The 20,207-nt window shown below is 44.4% G+C and overlaps 1 long non-coding RNA gene and 1 pseudogene across 8 annotated transcripts; one reads left to right on the forward strand and one right to left on the reverse strand.

Annotated features, from left to right (window-relative positions):
- Nucleotides 1-11,869: 11,869 nt before the first annotated feature.
- LOC136516744 (uncharacterized) lies at nt 11,870-13,933 on the reverse strand. Of its 8 annotated transcripts, none has more exons than XR_010774118.1 (5): nt 13,518-13,933; nt 13,319-13,451; nt 13,151-13,214; nt 12,380-13,045; nt 11,870-12,306 (listed from the first exon to the last, which is right to left on the reverse strand). It is a non-coding gene; the product is annotated as an uncharacterized lncRNA (long non-coding RNA). The 8 variants fall into 8 exon arrangements; XR_010774120.1 differs by having other exon boundaries at nt 13,121-13,214; XR_010774119.1 differs by having other exon boundaries at nt 12,380-12,919; nt 13,030-13,214.
- Nucleotides 13,934-14,503: 570 nt separating this feature from the next.
- On the forward strand, nt 14,504-18,906 carry LOC136515272 (peroxidase 5-like; annotated as a pseudogene).
- Nucleotides 18,907-20,207: the final 1,301 nt, after the last annotated feature.

Raw genomic sequence — 20,207 nt, forward strand, 5'->3', positions numbered from 1 at the left:
GCAGATCACTGGACATGCAAGGCTTCCAAAGAAGACAAGATATGCTGCAATGTAGAAAAAAGAGCCTTGATCCTCTACAGAAGTATTTATTAAAAAAATTGACTAACAGAACTGAAAGGCCCAATAATGAGAAAAATGTTAATATTTCAGTATAATGAAAATTAGTGCATCACAGTAGTGAATTTTTAATGCTACAGACTGGACTTGCATAACATCCTACCCCTTGCTACCTTTGACAGAGATAAATCTAACAATCATGATTGCTTTTAAGATAAGAAGATTATATCACCAACTTTCTATAAGAGCTGGTTGTAGTAGGAAAATTATCTTCATTATCTGCTACATGACTTTTTGAGGCATAAACCAGAGTTATGAATGAAATATTAATACTAATACTAACCCAGAGTTATCTGCTACATAGTATTAGTCTATTAGATGTCTGGATATCATACTTCTAGTTTATAGCTTTCTTTATACTATCAGCTTCATCTAACAGAACTACACCAGAATAAATTGTTCATAGTTTCTGCTCTGAAATTAAATTAAATTGGATCAAATACTTTCTTGAACATGCATGTCTGCAATTAGCTAGACCAAATACAGACAAGTTGAAGGTAGCAGTCAATTCAGTTTGCAAATAGCGAGACCAAATACAGAAAGTTAAATGTAGCAGTCAATTCAACCTCCATATTCAAAACAGCAAGACCAAATACACATGCAAATACCACTAACAGCTACTGAACCAAGCCGTGCAGGACATTGCTTCATAGTACAAGTAATCAATCCTAGGCTTAATTTGGTTAAAAAAAAAAAGGAGGGTAAATCACATAAAAAGTATGAATCCATCCCTGACTTAATTTGCTAGTGCGTATAAGATATCCTGGAACATGTCTCTTTTATTTGTGTTCAACGATGTAACACAACAATGTAACCCAAAGGCCTCATGTTTGTTGTCAAGCACTGCACACATGTTACAAAAAAAGCAAGCACACTGAGAGAATATGGTTTTCATCAGGTACTTCAACTTTGCGAGTTTACAAGCAAGTGCAATAGATGTCTTTTCTTATTCTTAAACATGGGTACATGGCATGAAGGCAAAGGAATCTCCAACTGAGTTTACAAGCAGTACATGGGGGAAAACGAATCAATCACATGAATCTTACTAATTGAGTTGAGGCTGGGCATATGGGCTACAAATAAGGAGACGGGACTGGGCATATGGGCTATCTGTTAGGTACAAAGAAGCAAACTCTTGAGGAGTTCGAGCCATTGAGGTCCACATTTCAGGCAAGAACTTGGTACTATAGTGTGAAAAGTACCGGCACCAAAACTTGACAAATCTAGATCTAGAAATCCAATGAAAAGGAACAGATGAGAATAAGGACTTAAAATACGATTGCCTTTCGATTCTAGCCAGAGAGGAAGAAGCAAACCACTAGTACCTGGGTGAGAGCGGATAAGCATGTTTGCTCCATCGATCGAGCTTGCTTCTACTGCCGGCGTTGGGGCGGAGCGCCTGCCATGGTTGTCGCCAAAAAATGGCTGCGCACGGAGGTGGTACGGCACCCGTTGTGTAGAGCTGCAAGAAGAAGGATATATAAGCACGAAGAACAAGGTTTGGGGATCTAGGGTTTGGGGGCAAAGCACCAAGCACTGCTTTGAGAGCTCAGTGGCCTGTGGACGGTGAGCATCAGGGTAGCACAAGGAGTTCAAAACACCAAGGGAGAGGAGCACACGCAGCAGCAGTGCCGGAGCAGCGCCGGAGAGGAGCAGCGTCAGAGAGAGGGGAGCAGCGCCGGAGAGGAGCTCACGGAGAGACAGAGAGGAACAGCGCGAGCCAAGTCGAGTCTGGGGAGCCAGACGAAACGGAGCCGAGGGAGCGGAGCCGTGAGTCTTGCATGCACGGGGTGCTCAAGTGCGGAAAAGTGACATGCAGCGCGGGACCCACGGGGAAAAGCAACCAACCAGAGGTCGTCAATAAGCTCCGCGGGCGCTCATACACAAGGTATTGCATTTCAGGTAAGCGTACTATATCTACGACTAGACTGAGCCTCATGCACGCTAGCTGCTGTTACTACTGCTCCCATATGCATATATACCGATACCGCTATGTGACTTGAACAAGATGGCTGGACTTCATAGTTCATACACATCGACTCATTGAGTCAGCCCAAGAACGGTTTGCGCTGTTAAGAAGAGAATCATGATGTCACTCTTTTGAATACACATTACACTTCTCAAAGTTGCTATACAAGGGCCAATTACTAGAGTTTGAATCCGACAATTAAATCTCCGGGTGAGCTCATTCCATATCAAGTTCAGGACCACCTAGGACTCTAAGGAGCAACCCACACTAAAGTCATCTCCAGGTCGCATACGAACCCGTTTACGATAATCTACATATGCATATAGAGCTAAGGAAATAAGCTTTCTAATAGCACCGGTTCCATGTCAAAATTCATTACTAGTGAGCATAATTCGTCGAAATAAGTAGATGTATAGAATCTGTCAGGATAATGTATCATCGTGTTTTGGACCTTTGGGCCGTATATTGTGTCTAGTCCATTAGGACATGTCTAGGGGGTCCTTGGTGCCTCCTAACCCTTTATATTTCATAGCCATCAACCAAATCAGAGTTTGTGTTTTATTTATATTAATATATCATTGAATAGGTCCGTCATTCATCGGTTTGTGAGACTACAACTTGTGAGCTTAATCTTATTTGCAATATGTTAGATTTCATTCATTCATATCTTTGCTTGTGTTCTTTGATTTGCATGCACAAATTATCCTTCATGGCAAGGTCATCCCGATAGTGTACGGTTGATAACCAGAGGAGATATTGTGCTACAATTACAGGTTCGTGTCTTTGAAATCAGAAATCGAATCGTGTGTGTCAATATTATTGAAAATTGATAGTTACCTCCATTTGATAGAAGATCGGATATTCGTTCCATCAATGTATGTATATTCCTTGCCGGTTTCATTTCAGACGTCAGGCCATGCCACCCATATTTATTATAATCTACTTGGAGGCGAGACAGATGAGGAGAGGAGAGGTTTTACAGCAAGGGAGGCTGGGGCAGTCTTCTGGTGTCATATCTGCATTCACATCTTCTTCTTCTGCTTTTGTTACGATTTGTTCTTTCCTTTCGTTCATCCAAAAAGATTATAGCCCCTAAAATCTTCGGGTTGGCACGCATTCATGACGAAATGGACCCGTCACAGTCCGAGTGGCAATCGAAATCACAAGAGGAGAGGAGGGACTCTCTGGCCTTGCGAAAGGAATTTCCCACCAAGGCAATTGCATTGAGATCTTCTCACATTACTGCACACCGTGGCATGGTCACTGACATGAGGGCATATGTCAGTGGCCACTTCACAGGACTTAAGTCGAAGGAACAAGTCGCGCTATGCACGCCCTAGGAATGCATAACTGTATATTGATCTCTCCACATGACCTTAACACGTTTGTCATACACTCAGTTTTCACTTCTTTTTTTCTATCCCTAATACTAAAGAGGTAAAATTTCTCTCACTAGTAATTTTTCGTCCAACTTAAGACTAAAGTGACTCGGTTTCGATCATCAGCCCTGAAAAACCGTGTCCGTTTTTCCTCCGTGAACCACCGTTGTTTCCAATGTTCCTGTCCACGTGTCCTCGTATTTCTTTTCCTTTTCCTCCGCCACTCAATTCTGTACGTGACTTTTTTTTCAATGTTTCTCCCTTATTTTTCCAACAGGAAATCAGACGGAACACTGGCAGAAAGAAAAGGAAATCGATGTAGGGTTCCAATCCAAACGTAGAGTAGAATAGAAGGGGAATAAATATCCAAAATCAATGGTAAACAAACATGGATTCAACATTCCAATAAAAAAGCAACACAGATCATGTCTCGCAAACCTTTTTCAAATCGAGTCTAACACGGACCTATCAAAGTGAGGTAAACAACGAGAAAATCTAGAATAAATCGAGACGACTACAAATAAAATCGCATGACATAAACCTATCGTCACCTTGGTGCTATGCACAACTGCAGACGCCCTCTTTGCCGAGTGCTGGGGGCACTCGGCAAAGCCAGCCAAGCACTCGGCAAAGGCTTTGCCGAGTGCCGCACTCGGCAAAGGTCTCTCGGCAAAGATTTTATCGGCAAAAATTTCTTTGCCGAGTGCCAAAAATTGACACTCGGCAAAGCCTTTGAAGTTGAAACCGAAAAAAACCCGAAAAAATGGGAATTTTTACCCAAAAAAAAATGGAAAATTTGTTTTAATTGGTGGAGGCCCCCACCGGTCAGCGCCCATCCATCTCCGGCTTTTTTCGCGTCAATTTCACGGCTACGCGGCCAACGGGATTCGAACCCGAGACCTCCCGCTGCGCACAAACCTCCTCTACCACTACACCACACTGTCACTTGTGTCTGGATTCCGTTTTAGTTCCTAATATATTATACTAAACCGAGTGTAAATTGTTTGTTTGAGGCCCTAAACGAATTCAAATAAAAAAGTTGTGAACTACACAGTTTCATAACTTTTCGAGATCTACACTTTTAGTTTAGGAAGTTTTTCCATTCGAGGTCGTTTACAAAATTTGGAAATTCAAACGCAGTTTTGCATGACAAGATGTTTTCAAATCAAAAAGTTGCCAACTACAATGTTTCATAACTTTTGGAGATCTACAATTTTTATTTAGGAAGTTTTTCCATCCGAGGTCTTTTGAAAAATTCAAATTTTAAAATTTTCAAATTCAAACGTCGTTTTTGCATGATAAAATGATTTCAAATCAAAATGTTGCCAACTACAAAATTTCATAACTTCTCAAGATCTACAAAGTTTATTTTGGTCATTTGTTCATCCGACATAGTGGTAGTAACATTGTTCACAAATCATATATATCTCTCTTCTACTTTCATAAAACTAATATGAGACATATATTTTATGAACAACGTTATTGTCGCTTTGTCAAATGAAGAAATGACCAAAATAAACTTTGTAGATCTTAAGAAGTTATACAACTTTGTAGTTGAAAAGTTTTTCATTAGAATTCATTTAGGGCCTCAAAAATTGATTCGAAAAAACTGATTTGCTGAGGGCCAAAAAAATGCACACGGCAAAATACCTCTTTGCCGAGTGCCAAAACATAAGCACTCGGCAAAATACGGCTTTGCCGAGTGCCAGAAAAAAGGCACTCGGTAAACTTGGAGTAAATTGCTTGTTGAGGCCCTAAACGAATTCAAATCAAAAAGTGGTCAACTACAAAGTTTCATAACTTTTTGAGATCTACAATTTTCATTTACTAAGTTTTTCCATCCGAGGTCGTTTGAAAATTTTAAATTTTAGAGATTCAAACGTAGTTTTGCATGATAAGATGATTTCAAATCAAAAAGTTGTCAACTACATAGTTTCATAACTTTTGGAGATCTACAATTTTCATTTAGGAAGTTTTTCCATCCGAGGTCGTTTGAAAAATTCAAAATTTAAAATTTTCAAATTCAAACGTCGTTTTTGCATGACAAGATGATTTCAAATCAAAATGTTTCCAACTACAAAATTTCATAACTTATCAAGATCTACAAAGTTTATTTTGGTCATTTGTTCATCCGACATAGTGGTAGTAACATTGTTCACAAATCTTATATATCTGTCTTCTACTTTCATGAAACTAATATGAGAGATGTAGATTTTATGAACAACGTTATTGTCGCTTTGTCAAATGAAGAAATGACCAAAATAAACTTTGTAGATCTTGAGAAGTTATACAACTTTGTAGTTGAAAAGTTTTTCATTTGAATTCATTTAGGGCCTCAAAAATTGCTTCGAAAAACTGATTTGCCGAGGGCCAAAAAAAAATGCACACGGCAAAAAGCCTGTTTGTCGAGTGCCAAAACAAAGGCACTCGGCAAAATACATCTTTGCCGAGTGCCAGAAAAAAACACTCGGCAAAGACGTATTTTGCCATGTGCCAAAAAATAGCACTCGGCAAAATACATCTTTGCCGAGTGCCAGAAAAAAAACACTCGGCAAAGACGTATTTTGCCGTGTGTTTTTGTTTGCCGAGTGTATTTTATTTGGCACTCGGCAAACACGGTCTTTGCCGAGTGCCCGATAAAATACACTCGGCAAAGACTCCGGCACTCGGCAAATCGCCGGTTTCCCGTAGTGATGTCCTGGCATCGAGGTCGCTAGGGCTGGGTCCGCCGCAACATCCGCCCGAGCTATTGGCCTGCCACACTGCCCGCATGGTTGAGCCGCTATGGCCAAGCCGCCGCCCTGTCGCACCGCTCGTCCACCGCGCTATGCACCGCGGACCTCATGGTGGCCATGGTAGGTGGCCGCTTCAAATGGCCTAGCACATAGTAACAAAGCCGTCGTCGCCTCAAGCCTATCGCACTGCAGTCGACACCTTGACGCCAGGGCCCACCATCCTTGCACTCTGGGCGGCCGGAGATCCCTCTAACCCACAATGTTGGGACCCGCTCGTGTTGAAAGGGGCTCCACCATGACCCGCTTCGTTGAGCTTGAGGATTAACGCCACGCCGTGGTGCTCCAGCAGGAACTTCTCTCAAAGCTCACAGGTTAGCGTTGTTGCAAGGGGCGCTTGAGGAGCTCGCACTGAGCTCTGCTTCGTGAGCATGTTTGCCTCTCCCAACTAGAAAGATGAGACAAAATAGAGAGACAAGAAGTGATTTCCCACGTGTTAGTGTGCTCAAGTGCTCATGGACACTGAAATGCTCCAGAAATGTACGGTAAGTTAACCCTTATAATTCATTGACTAATAGTAATTGTGTCATGAGATAAGATGCTTTTATTTTATTCCGTGAAGGTATAGAAAAGACAACGAATTAAATCATAATAATCATTATCCATTACGTTTTAAGACTCGTTTTTCTCTTGTTGCAAGGCAGGGCATATTTGCTAGTATGCTACTAATGTAGGAGTAATTATAGTACCACTTTGACTTTCATGGAAAAAATCCTAATTTCTAAAGATTTTAAACTAAGTGAGAAGGTTTCTAGTGTGACGAGCTATGGCACTCACCCTACCACGATAGAGGTGCAGTGCGGATAGCATGGACAGAGCCAGAAGATTTAAATAACTAGAGAGGTGTAGAATCGGATTTTTTTAGCAAATTATATGGTATACAATTTTATATATATTACAGTATATAATAACAGGAGTACAAAAGCATCAACCAGCCCATCAAGTGTGCTCTGCTGTCTTCAGCGATTGCTCACGCTGCCGCCGAAGCCCCTTGGGCCGCGACACAAATCGCTGCTGCCAGCCGGACGTCCAATCCAAATCGCAGGAGCCTGAAACACCGATACACAAACGAGAATGATATGCCTCCGTCCTGACGCGCACTCAAAAAAAAAACCCTACATGTGGTCGTCCACTCTGCCCTGCTCCCCACGGCGCCTCCATCGGCTCCTTCTTCCCGTCCCCCGCCCGGCCAGAGCTCGCCGGCAGCCGCATGCGCCTGCGGCAGCCCCCTTCCTCCTGGCCAGAGTTGACCTGCGACGGCGGCAGCCCGCAGCACGGCCAAAGCTCACTGGCGGCCTGTCCCTGCCGCCCCCTCCGCTCGCCTCTACAAGGGGCCATGATGGCGCTGCCCTCCGCCTGCTCATTCAGATGTACGGAAGAAGGGTGAAAAACGCATGTTACAAGTGTATGTTTCAGACATTTTAGATGTATGTTGCAAGTGTTTCATGTGAATATTGCAAAAGTAGATCAGGATGTTGCAATGGGTGTACATGTATGTTGCAAGCTTCTTTTCCCAAGGTTTTATCTGTTTTTGCCAGACGTATGTTGCAAGTGCGTTTATTTGGATATTGTATATGTTTCACACGTATATGTTGCAACTGTTTTATCTAGATGTCACGTATGTTTTACAATGGTTTTCAAGTGTTTTTCATGTGTTTTTTCGAGTGTTTCAGATGCATGTTTTAAATGTCTTATCTGTCTTCAGACTTATGTTACAAGTGTTGTATCTGGATGTTTCAAAAGTATAACAGGTGTTGCATCTCCCTTCTAGCTTTCTGTTGCCTCGCCTCGGTGTCTCCTCCTCCTCGCGGCGCTGGCTGGGCATTTGCCGGCCCCTCCCCCTCCTCTCGATGCTCGTGACGTTCGGGGCGGCGTAGACCTCACGTGGACTTAGGAAACGGCTACAGGCGTGGACTTCCGGACGCATCGTCCGTCCAAACTTCCGGGCGCTAGCAAACCTGATACACAAAGGCGGAAAGGCCCCCTCTCATCTTTTCGCTGGCAGGGACCCGTAGGACTCGTATATTCATATGCCGTGTTGGCACAGGGGAGAAAAAAGCATAAGCCAAAACCGGTGAAATCAAGGGGTATTACTTGAATGCCACCGAAGAAATGATTGAGCTTTATTTGCAAGTATTGCTCTGCTCCGGTTCCCTCTGCTTACACCTGGTCAAATCGCTTCGCATCTGGCGTGACTCCTGGATTCCTTGGAATCGGTGCCAAAGAACTTCACGGGAAAGAAGGCCGTGCCAGATCAGGACCCAAGTGACTGGCGTCTGGCGTGAGCAGTTACTGGAGCGATACTTCAGGCCGGGTGACGTTCACGAGATCCTTCGAATCCGGCAATCATCACATCCAGGGCCGTGCACAGTTGCGTCATTGCGTGCGGCCCGTGCCAGGGAACGGGCCGTTTTAGGGGCCCAAAACTATAACTCTTCATACAATCAGTATTAATACTCTTACATTCTAAATTATAAGATGTTTTAACTTTTCTTGATACATTAATTTTACAATGTTTCTTCTCGCAAAAAAATTTACTATATTTCTAAACATAGTGCATATCTAAATGTATAGCAAAAGCTACGAATTTACAAAAGTCAAAACATCTTATAATTTATAACGGAGGGAGTACACTTGCCGTGCTTGAATCACAAAGCTTGACTCTCAAATTATATAAACTAAGCTCCCCTAAGTGTATGTATTATGGTGGAAGGCAAAGCATGCATATACAAAACTAGGCATTTAAGACAAATAGGGAGTTTATTCCATAGAAAGCGTATACAAATATAATATTTGATTAGTTGTATTATGTATTTGTGTTTACTAAACTATCCATAAATCTGAGTTTATCTTAGGGCATAAAAAGGATAAATATTAAGAAACCCTAAGTGAATTACAATTTAGCATGAGAGCGTAACATTAGTCTATGTTGCCATATATAGAAAAGCAAATAATTCCCGGTCATCCCATCCGATTGATGGTGTCAATATTAGTCCCATAACTTTTACTTCATCTTTGTATTTCCACAAACAACCTTCAGGAATCATTTTCTCAAACAACTCCGCTAATAAAATGATTAAGATATTAGCCAAAGTCTGGGCAGCATTGGGTAGATGGAGATTGATGGCACATTCATCTCTCTATTATATTTACTAGTAATTCTTCTGCCCATGCACACCTATACATTCATTTACAGGTTTAAGTTTTCTCCATGTCATAACTTAAGTTTTCTCCATGTCATAACTTGTCAAATAGCCATACTAAGTTCCACTAACGCAGCATGGCTGTTCTGTGGATGGGAAGATGGCTATCTAGCTAAATAGATGTTTATTATGCCATTATTGTAGTAATTAAGATACGAGTTTAGGAGCTACGATCTATTTTTAATAAAACATAAATGCAAATTTTTGAACAAAGATATATTAAGTACTAAAGTATGAACTTATCATGTGGATTAAAAAAAGTTACAACAACTAATAATATCAAAGTCCGAAGTCAAAATATAGTTTCGTAATGTCACAAAAAATGTAACAAGAGTAGGTATAACTTAAACTAACATTTCAACTAAATACATATTAGACCCCCATAGAGGTGGAATGCAATGCAAAGAATGAAAATACATATCAATTAAGTAATCAGTAAACCTGTTGCAACAGGATGGAGATTATATAGACTGTCTAAATTGGTATTATGTTAGAAAATGAATATAAAGAGAGTAAATAAATATGATCAGTTTTCATTAGTTGCATTGTGTACTAAATATATCTATGAAACTTTTTAATACTTGTATAAGATAATAAGACTTTAGGGTTGGAGCATAGGTTGATGGACTAGTTTAAAGCAGCCAAACATGTACTCACTCTGTTCTAAATTGTAGGGCATTCTGTCTTTCTTAGATACATAAGTTGTAGTATTTATCTAAACATAATGCATATCTAGATACATAGCAAAATCTATGTATCTAGAAAAGGCATAACGACTTACAATTTGAAATAGAGGCCGACTAACATCTACTAGTATATATGCCAACGAGTGACTTAAGTGCTAAAAAGATAAGTTTGATGACACTTTGTAGTTTGCGTAACCATAATCAAATATGACTATGTACAACATTCAAACATTAGTGTTATGCCTAGGTGAAAAGGTATGCTTAGAGACAAAATCAAACACGATTGAAGACAAAAGTATATAAAACATTATGTGTGGTTTTCTATGCTTAGAGACTAATATTAAGATTATGTAACCATGCATGAGCTTGATCTTTGCAAGGGGCTCAATTTAACCAGGATCAGAGCAGAGTAGCAACATTAATGTCATGCCTAGGGGAAAAGGCAACAGTCATCTACGTTGCCATAGCGTATTATCCCCGGTCATCCCATCCGATTGACCGTGTCAATATAAATTCCCATAACGTTTACTTCGTCTTTGAATTTCCACAAGCAACCTTGATGCATCATTTTCTCCAAACAACTCTGCTAACAAATGGTTATGATATATACTAGCCAAAGTCTCTGGGCAGCATTTGGTAGATGGTGACTGATGGCACATTTCCCTCTCTTATATATTCACCACTAGCAGTTCTTCTGGCTTCTCCATGCATGCACACCTATCCCTTTATTTACAAGTTTAAGTTTTCTCCACTCCATATCATAACTTGTGTGCACCCTGTTCGCTTGATCGTATCAGCCATGATACAGTATTTTTCTGTCACAACGAAACAGCATCAGCCGATTTATAAGCCACATAAACGATCAAGCGAACATGGTGTAGTCATGCATATATACTAAGTCCACTGACGCGATACGCCTCTGAATTTCGTGAGATTATATTAATTTGAACAAGGTAATTAAAGCAGTTCTCACTACTACAAAAAGCATTTGTAGAGACGGCTGGAGATCATTTGTAGAGATGGCTCAACCAGCCGCCTCTACCATACCGTCTCTACAAATCATGTATTTGTAGAGGCGGTTCCCAGACCGCCCTTAAAAATCGATTTGTAGGGGCGGCTGGTACTGTAGCCGCCCCTACAAATCGATTTGTAGAGGCGGCTGATATTACCAGCCGCTCCTATAAATCGATTTGTAGGGACGACTGGTACTGTAGCCGCCCCTACAAATCGATTTGTAGGGACGGCTGGTAATATCAGCCGCCCCTACAAATCGATTTGTAGGGGCGGCTACAGTACCAGCCGCCCCTACAGTATATTTTCCCGTAAAAAAAAATTCAAATTTATCCTGAACATGCATATATATATATATATATATATATATATATATATATATATATATATATATATATATATATATATATATATATATATATATATGGAGAGTATATTCAGTAGCCAGCTACAAAATAAGTTATTCTGTAGCCACCTCCATTTATGATAATTTTATATACTAATTTACGATAATGTCAATACATATTTACGACAGTTGGGTTACTATAACACATGGCGATATTTACCGTAACGTTATAGTAAACCACCTAGTAAGGAGTTACTATAATCTCGTAAATTAACATAGTAATTATCGTAACTCAAAGTGGCTACAGAATAAGTTATTCTATAGCCAGCTGCAGAGTAGTAGTTCTATATATATATATTTCAAATATGACCACAAGCACAAGAGCATTATATAAACTATCATTATAAGTCCAATTCATCGGAAATCATAGAATTGGCAGCCAATTACTAATCTCCAATTAGTAGACGCTGGGAGTGCATGCCAAATTAACACTAAGATAGAGATAGGACGCTAGCTAGGACTGCATGCCAAATTAACACTACTAAGATAAAGATAGGACTGCATATGCCAAAGCTAGAATCGTCGATCCTCCTCAGTTCCTCCTTCCATGCGCAGCCCTTAGAAGTTCAGTCAATACCAAGGGGCAGCTCGCCACCAGATGATTGTAGCCCTTGGTCGCTAGGACCGCATCAAGAGTTTCAGGCGACCTGGCAATGAAATCAACACACTTGGCCTTAAGCAGCGAGCACTTGTGCTGCTCAGCTAGAGCCAACGTCGTTAGCTTAAGCCTGTCAAGCCCGTACCTGCGAAAATACTGATTAGTTGCATCCATAATAATGAAATTTGGATTGATTCGTTCAGCAAAAATAGACATACCTGTCAGCAGCTGCGAGTAAGTGCTGAGCCATAGCCATCGCCATTTCAGACACTGTTTCTTGAATGCTCACCTTAGCTTGCCAATGTAGGTACCTTTTGATGTATTCTTTGCATCAAGCGAGATCAGGTATTCAGTGCCTGCGGGCCTATGACTTCTGCGTGCAGCAAGTAGAAATTTCCCATCATCAGCTAACGCTGCAGATGGGGAGAGGGAGGGGAAGAGAAGAGACATTAACTATTCCACCATTTTAGATAACCATATTTAGCATCTTCTAATTAGCTAGGACAGGAAATGTAAGTGATAGAGTAAGTGGACATGTGCACAAGATCTTTAAGGCATTCAGATATATACAGATACAATGTGTGGCAGTACTAAACAACAAAACATATCTCATAAATGGTTTAAGTAGGGAGAAACATGAATGTGTGGATGAATACAATAAAAGTTTGTAACTTGTAAGCATAAACAGACAGTTTCATTACCTTTTTCTAAAGGAAAAGAATATTTTCATTGCTGATTGACATCCAGAGATCAGAGATCTGGACTAGCAGATACGAGAAATAAAGAGCCACCATTCAGAGCATACACAATGAAATGAGGAAAGAGTATTTTATACCGAGTACATTTGAGCCTGAAGCTTTGTTCTTACCCCAACGTCAGAATGTCTGAACAGAATCAAACATAAAAAACAAGTAAATTCATCGGAAATTAATCTGATAGATTGAAACAATACTCACTACCATTTTGCTGGGCATGTGTACACGCACAACCTGTGGCCAGCAATCAGGGCTAGATACGTCATCAGAGTACACGATATACACTCTCCTCCCTCTACTGCTACATGTAAAAACAAACAAATCGACAGAGATATTAGCGTGCCAACACCGACGACCATATATCAGGAACAGAAGGGGAAGGGGAATGGAGGAGTGGGATACCTGGCAGATGGGACCGTCATCGTCCAGACCAGCTTGCGAGGACACCTGTCGGATAGGGACGCCGAGCAGCGGTCCTCGGAGACCCGCGCCTCAAGCCCGTAGGAGATCCGTCGCCTCCGCTGGTGTCCCAAACCTAGGAGAATGAGTGAACGAGGGCGAACATAGAAGAGAGGAAGGAGAGAAGGGATGAGGAGCTCACCATCCCCCGCAAGCCGGATCCATCGCGGATCTAATGGATCAACCCCGGCTACGCCAAGATGGCCACCGCGGAGGTCTGCCCGCGCCGCCGCCCTGCCCGCGTCGGGGGAGATGGGGAGAGAGGGAGGGGAAGAGAAGAGACTGCCTGGACTCACTCGTGCGGAGCGGATCTGGGAGCGGAGTGGATCTGGGAGTGGAGCCGGGAGCTGCGAACGCGTGGTGGTCTTGTCTCGTCTCACGCCCGCACGGCCGCGTGGTCAGTCACTACGTGAATGGAAACCAGCGCGGGCTGAGGTGGGAGTCGCGTCAGCTAGGGGAGGGACAACGGAGCCGAAGAAGAGGGAGTGAGGAGAGCGAAGACAAGAGAGAGAGGGAGCCACCACCGAGAGAGGATGTGGATGCGCGAGAGGGAGTTAGGGTTGGATTTTTTTCTTGGGTCGGAGGTGGCTGCTATATATACCATGTGAATTTATAGGGGCGGCTGGTGATTCAACCGCCCCTACAAATACCAATAGCGGGGCGGCTGGTGAGCGAGTCGTCTCTACAAATCAGACTTATTTGTAGGGGTGGTTTGTATCACCAGCCGCCCTTGCTATTCCATTTGTAGAGGCGGCTGGTCTTTGGGCTTCCGAACACGTCACTGTAGGGGTGGCTCCATCACCAGCCGCCCCTACAAAATATTTGCTCCGTTGCTGCAAACCGTTTTTCACGTAGTGTCTATGCATGGAAGAAGGATTGGGTCTTAACATATGTTGACTGGGTACACGAACACAATGCGTCCATGCACACGCTATCCCCCAACCGCTACACATAATGCAGCACTCTTCTAGAGCTAGCCATGCCATGCACCCTTGTATGTATAAATAAATACACATCCATCAGCCGCACAAATCTTCATCTCCTCAACAGACAACAACCTCTACTCTCAATCAACATCTCGGTCGAGAACAAAGTTGGTTCACCAACAATCCATTGTTGGAGACGAGGATGAGGTCGACGTGGCTAGCTATTGCATATGGGCGGCCCTCATCGCCGTGGCAGTGTCCACGACGGCGCACGCCTCGCACCACGCGTCGCTGGAGGTCGGGTTCTACAGGCACTCGTGCGCACAGGCCAAGGAGATCGTGCGCAACGCCGTCCACCGTGGTGTCGGCCCCGGTGTCGACGCGGGGCTCATCCAGACGCACTTCCATGACTGCTTTGTCCGGGGCTGCGACGGCTCCATCCTCATCAACTCCACGCCGGGGAACAAGGCCGAGAAGGACTCGGTGGCCAACAACCCCAGCACGCGCGGCTTCAACGTCGTCGTCGACGCCAAGGCCATCCTCGAGGCGCACTGTCTCCTACGCCGACGGGGTCTACCTCGCCGGTGGCATTCACTACCAAGTTCCCTCGGGGCGCCGTGACGGCCGCGTGTCCAGAGAGCACGAGGTGCTTGACGACAATGTCCCCACCCCGACTGACGATGTCGCCGAGCTCTCTGAGAGCTTCAAGCGCAAGGGCCTCGACGCCGACGGCATGGTCACGCTCTGCGGCGCGCACACCATCGACCGCTCCCACTGCTCCTCCTTCACGCAACGGCTCTACAACTTCAGCGGGTAGCTGGGGCGGACGGACCCGTCCCTCGACCCCGCCTACGCCGAGCACCTCAAGATGCGGTGCACGTCGCCGTCCAGCGATGCCCAGATGGATCCCACCGTGGTGCCGCAAGACCCTGTCACACCGTCCACCTTCGACAACCAGTACTTCAAGAACGTGCTGGCGCACAAGGGCCTGTTCATCTCCGACAAGACGCTGCTCGACAGCCCCTAGACGGCCAGGATCGTCCACTTTACGAGCGCTCCAGCAGGTGGGTCCCATTACAAAATGTGCAACACCCGATCTATTTTTGCAACATTAAGATAAAACACTTGTAACATACGTCCAAAACAACTGAAACACTTGCAACATACATCTAAAACACCAGAGAAAACACGTGTGTAACCATTGCAAAATATATGCAACATCCAGATGAAACACTCGAAACATACGTCTGAAGCAACTGAAAGCACTTGAAACATACGCTTACAACATCATGTATATGCAACATTCAGATCTACTTTTGCAATTGTCACACCCAATTTTAAGGATAAAATAGAGTGCAAAGTCTTATGTGCGCCCAAAGAACAGTCACACACATAAGCCGATAATTTATAAATAGTATCATCACAAGTGTTTATTACATCACGAATAAGACTGAGTTATCACATAAATATAGCGGGAATAATAAAAGATCTCTCGTGGAAGCTCCATTTCACAGGGACGTCGACTGGTTGACCACAAGTCTAGAAGTCTTTAGGAAAATCATCATACCCAAAGTCATCTGTTACCCATCCGGAATTTTTATCCAAATAATGAAAATAAACAAGCGTAAGTACATGTCGTACTCAACAAGTGTAACACGGGGTTCATAAGGCTCAAAAGGCTTGACACAGGTTTAATAGCGTTCAGTTTTTAGTTGTCACAATTTTAGCTTAAGAGTAGCAACAAGTTGTTTCAATTCCCAATGCAAAACACATGATCAATTGTAAACATGAATAATGAAAAGCATAAATAGGTAAAGCTTAGTGTTCATCTATTCTATAAGGGTTCCAAGGCCGCTCATGACCGTGAGCATGGTTGATATACTAGTTTTATACTCTGTAGAGGTTGTACACTTTTACTATGAGTCATGATACCCATATGCCTGAGTTAATTACTCCCAAAACACTTCCAAGGTGAACAGGCAGGGGTCACTATGAAGCCTTTCAAAGGTTCGTCTAGCAAGTTAGGGCCATTAGATTCACTCGGCAAACAGTTATAGGAACCCCCTGTCAAATGGCACAATTCCTTCACGGCTATACACATAAGAGTAGAGGCTGTCCTATACCCGATTCGGCAAGCCATTCTTACGCCAATAAAGGTAACCACTAACAAGCTAGAAAAGATCCTCATACTGAGCTAAAGCTAGAGCCATGTAGCCCTCACAGCTATACTGTAAGTCCCGGATGATCACTTACAGATAAGTCCTTAGGGAGAAAAATCTGAGGCATTTAGAAAGTAGCTAAACACTTCAGCCCCCTGATTCTATGTTGCTAAAAAGTCATATTTTAATGTTTATTGCATATACCATAAATCAAGTTACAAGATCTTGGTTTAATTGAGCACTAGCAAAGTTACCCAATACATAACCCGTAGGTAACAAGGTAAAAGTTCAATTCTAGAAAATTCCTAGCAAGGTGACACATGCAACATGAATTTAATGAGTTAAGGTGAATAGGAGACAAGGATGATCCCATGCTATACTTGCCTTGAGCAAAGTACTCCTGTCGGTCCTGCTTGTCAAAGTTGTACCCTTGATCTCCCACAAATTGCTCACTGTCTATATTCGATAACACAGCAACATACAAGCATCCAGGAGCAATCATGCAAAGCAAACAAAGCTATAGATTAAAACAGTACACCAATGCATAGAATCAAGATAAAAAGTTTAGAAAACAAATCTACGTCTCGCCACGAACACACAGACGCGAAGATCACAAAAATCGGAGCTAAGACGGAAAAGTTATGAATTAAACAAGTTTTTCTTTAGTAAAATAATAGATTAAATATAATCTCAAATTCTAAAAGTTGAAAACCTACTTTATAGTAGCATAAACATGTAGATCACTTAATTATGAACCTAACGCAACTTAAATGGATCAAATCGGAGTTAAAACAGAGATTTTATGGCTAAAACAGTTGAGTGGCAAAACTGTAAATACCCGAAAACGTATTTTCAATCTAAATAAACCAAACTACGCTTTTGAAAATAGAAAACAGAACCTAGAAAGGCGCTAGGGACGGTGGGTTAAGTCACATATAATTTGTGGGGTGTAAGACCCCGGATACCCACGGCAGACCACATGGGCTGCGCCCCTAGGGGTGGCCCAGCCCACAAGAAGAAGCCTTGCGAGGCACGACTCTGCTCGACGCCTTCCGCAAGACATCGGGAAGATATCCTAAAGATACTACGAGATATGTTAGGATATGTATGATCCCAAGATTCCTGTAATCAGTTATTACTTTTCGGTTATCTCTCAGATCTAACCGACTTGTAACCCTACCTCCCGGACTATATAAGGCGGGCAGGGACCCCCTCTAAAATCACGGCATATCATACAATAGCTAATACAAACCGACAGACCACATGAGTAAGGTATTACGTCGCACGAATGGCCAGAACCTGTATAACTCGTGTGTCTCTGTTGCCTTCTTGTTCTTGATCACGTGCTCCTCTACCGATCAATCTACCTTCGTGGGATACCCCTCGGAGGACTGCCGACGATATTCTGTCGACAGTTGGCGCGCCAGGTAGGGGTGTGCATGCTGTTTCCTTGTCGAACAAGATGGCTTTTTTCCACAAGCTCTTCATCCCTCCCACAGCCTGGCCAGATCTTCACGGCCGGATCCATCTCGTGGGTCATCAATGCTAACGGAGTCAGAGAGCTCCTCAAGCCGGCATAGATCCGTTCTGCGCCGACCACCCCTACACCCGTGGCTGCAGATCCAATCTTGGAACCGCTTCCGGGGACGCCTTCATCGACAACTCACCGCCTGCTTTCTCGTTACTAGAGGAGGCAGATCAACAACGACGATCTGATCGTATCCATCGATCGGGTTGGTCTGAAGCTCGCTGATTGCCTCTCCATCGCCGAATCGGCTCTAGACACTATGGTTCAGCGCCGACCACCCTGTCATATGCGTCTATCGGAAGCCGCTCGGCAGGCTCCGAGGGTTACGACCCTGCCCTACGAGCAAGACAATGCCACCGCTACATACCAACATGCCCTGAGGGGCAAATTCACCGACCAGGTGGGGGATACCCATCCTCTTGCCGACCAGATCGCCGACCAGCTCCCGCCAACAGTCAACATGCTGCATGTAGGCCGAGGCCCCGGAGCATCCCTCCAAACCATCCTAGAGGAGAATCCGGACTCCGAGTCCCAGGGCTCCACCGAGACCCTCGCCGAAACCTTCACCGAGCAACCTCCTCTCCCACCTTTCCGGGGTGGCATGATTTTCAACGTTAGCATCGACAGCCCCCCCGGAATGGCGAAACCGATGAAGAACGCGCCGCTCGTGAAAACAGGAACATCAACCGCGCGCAGCGCTGCAAAAATGAGCGCGCCCTTGCGATGGCTGAGGCTGCTCACGACAACCAATTCGACTCACAAGGAAGGCCACTCTATCGCAACCTCGACGAAGATTTTCTCCGCATTGACGGTCATGACATCTTCAAGACTCCAAGCGCCCGCCTCCCACAGACGCCCGAGCTCACCAAGGTCGCCGCTATGCTTAAAGCGGCACACTATCAAGTCAATGAGATCTGAGAGGATCAAAGGCCTTCGTGCTCCACCAGCACCATTCACCAATCAGCTGTGCCTAGATCTAATCGCCACCCCAGTCAAAGCCATTTTGCTGACCAGTCACTACCTCCCCAAGTGGGAGCCAAGGGCCACCAAGCAGAGCATCATCGCCAGCACGACCAGGGCCCTGCGAACACTCCAGTGGCCCCATGGTTTTAAAATCATCAGGGTCGAGCCCTATGAGGGAAGGATGAACCCAACTCAGTGGCTGAAGGCTTATGCCACTGCTATCCACGCCGCCGGAGGAGACACCAACGTCATGGCTAATTATCTCCCTATCATGCTCACGCCAGCCGCCATGACCTGGTTTACAAGCCTTGCCCCGGATTCCATCGGATCTTGGGAAGAGCTGAAAAAAGTCTTCACTGATAATTACATGGCTACATGTATGCGGCCGGGCACCAAGCATGATCTCAACCGCATCAATCAAAAGCTGTCCGAGCTCCTCCGCAGCTACATCAGATGCTTTTCTGAGATGAGGAATTCTATCCCCAACATCACGGAAGCCGAGGTCATCACCGCCTTTGTCCAAGGACTTCATCACCGCGAGCTCCGTTCCAAGTTCAACCGCAAGCCACCTACAGGCATCGGCGAGATGATCACAACAGCCAACCAGTACGCTGACGCGGAGGAAGCTGAAGTACGTTTCAATGAAGATGCGGGCACCAATCGCCCGCCTCCCCGCTACGATGATCGCCCTGACAACTGGTGCCACAATGACCGTCGCTATGACGAATGAAGTTTCCACCAGGACATCGGCCGTGATCAGCCAGAAGGATCCAAGCCAAGTCAGAATCGCCGCCGCTGGCCAGACCACTTTGTCGGCAATGTCAATGAGCCGCGCGCCAAGCGCAACTATGACGAGCAGTACAGGAAGATCCTCGATGGCTCGTGCCCCCTCCACAAGAATGTCAAACACAAGATGAAGGACTACCTCGGTTTAGCCAAGGAATTGCAAGACAAAAAGCTGGACGATGACACCAACGGCGGGAACAGAGGCCGCCGACCACCGGGGAACAACAAGAATGCCTTTTAGGACCACGATAAGGTGGTCACCACCATCTTCGGGGGCTTCGCCTCCACTGAGAGTAGAAGGGAATGGAAGCTCGCCGCCCGACGAGTGCTCGCTGTCGCTTTAGAAGAAACTACAGCCAACCCTAGCTATCACCCATGGTCCGAGGTCCCCATCACCTTCAGCAAGGCCAACCAGTGGGCAGACATACCCTACACAGGGCATTTCTCCCTCGTCCTCGACGCAACCATCC

Source organism: Miscanthus floridulus, chromosome 17 (assembly GCF_019320115.1).
Source record: "Miscanthus floridulus cultivar M001 chromosome 17, ASM1932011v1, whole genome shotgun sequence".
Classification (NCBI taxonomy): Eukaryota; Viridiplantae; Streptophyta; class Magnoliopsida; order Poales; family Poaceae; genus Miscanthus; species Miscanthus floridulus.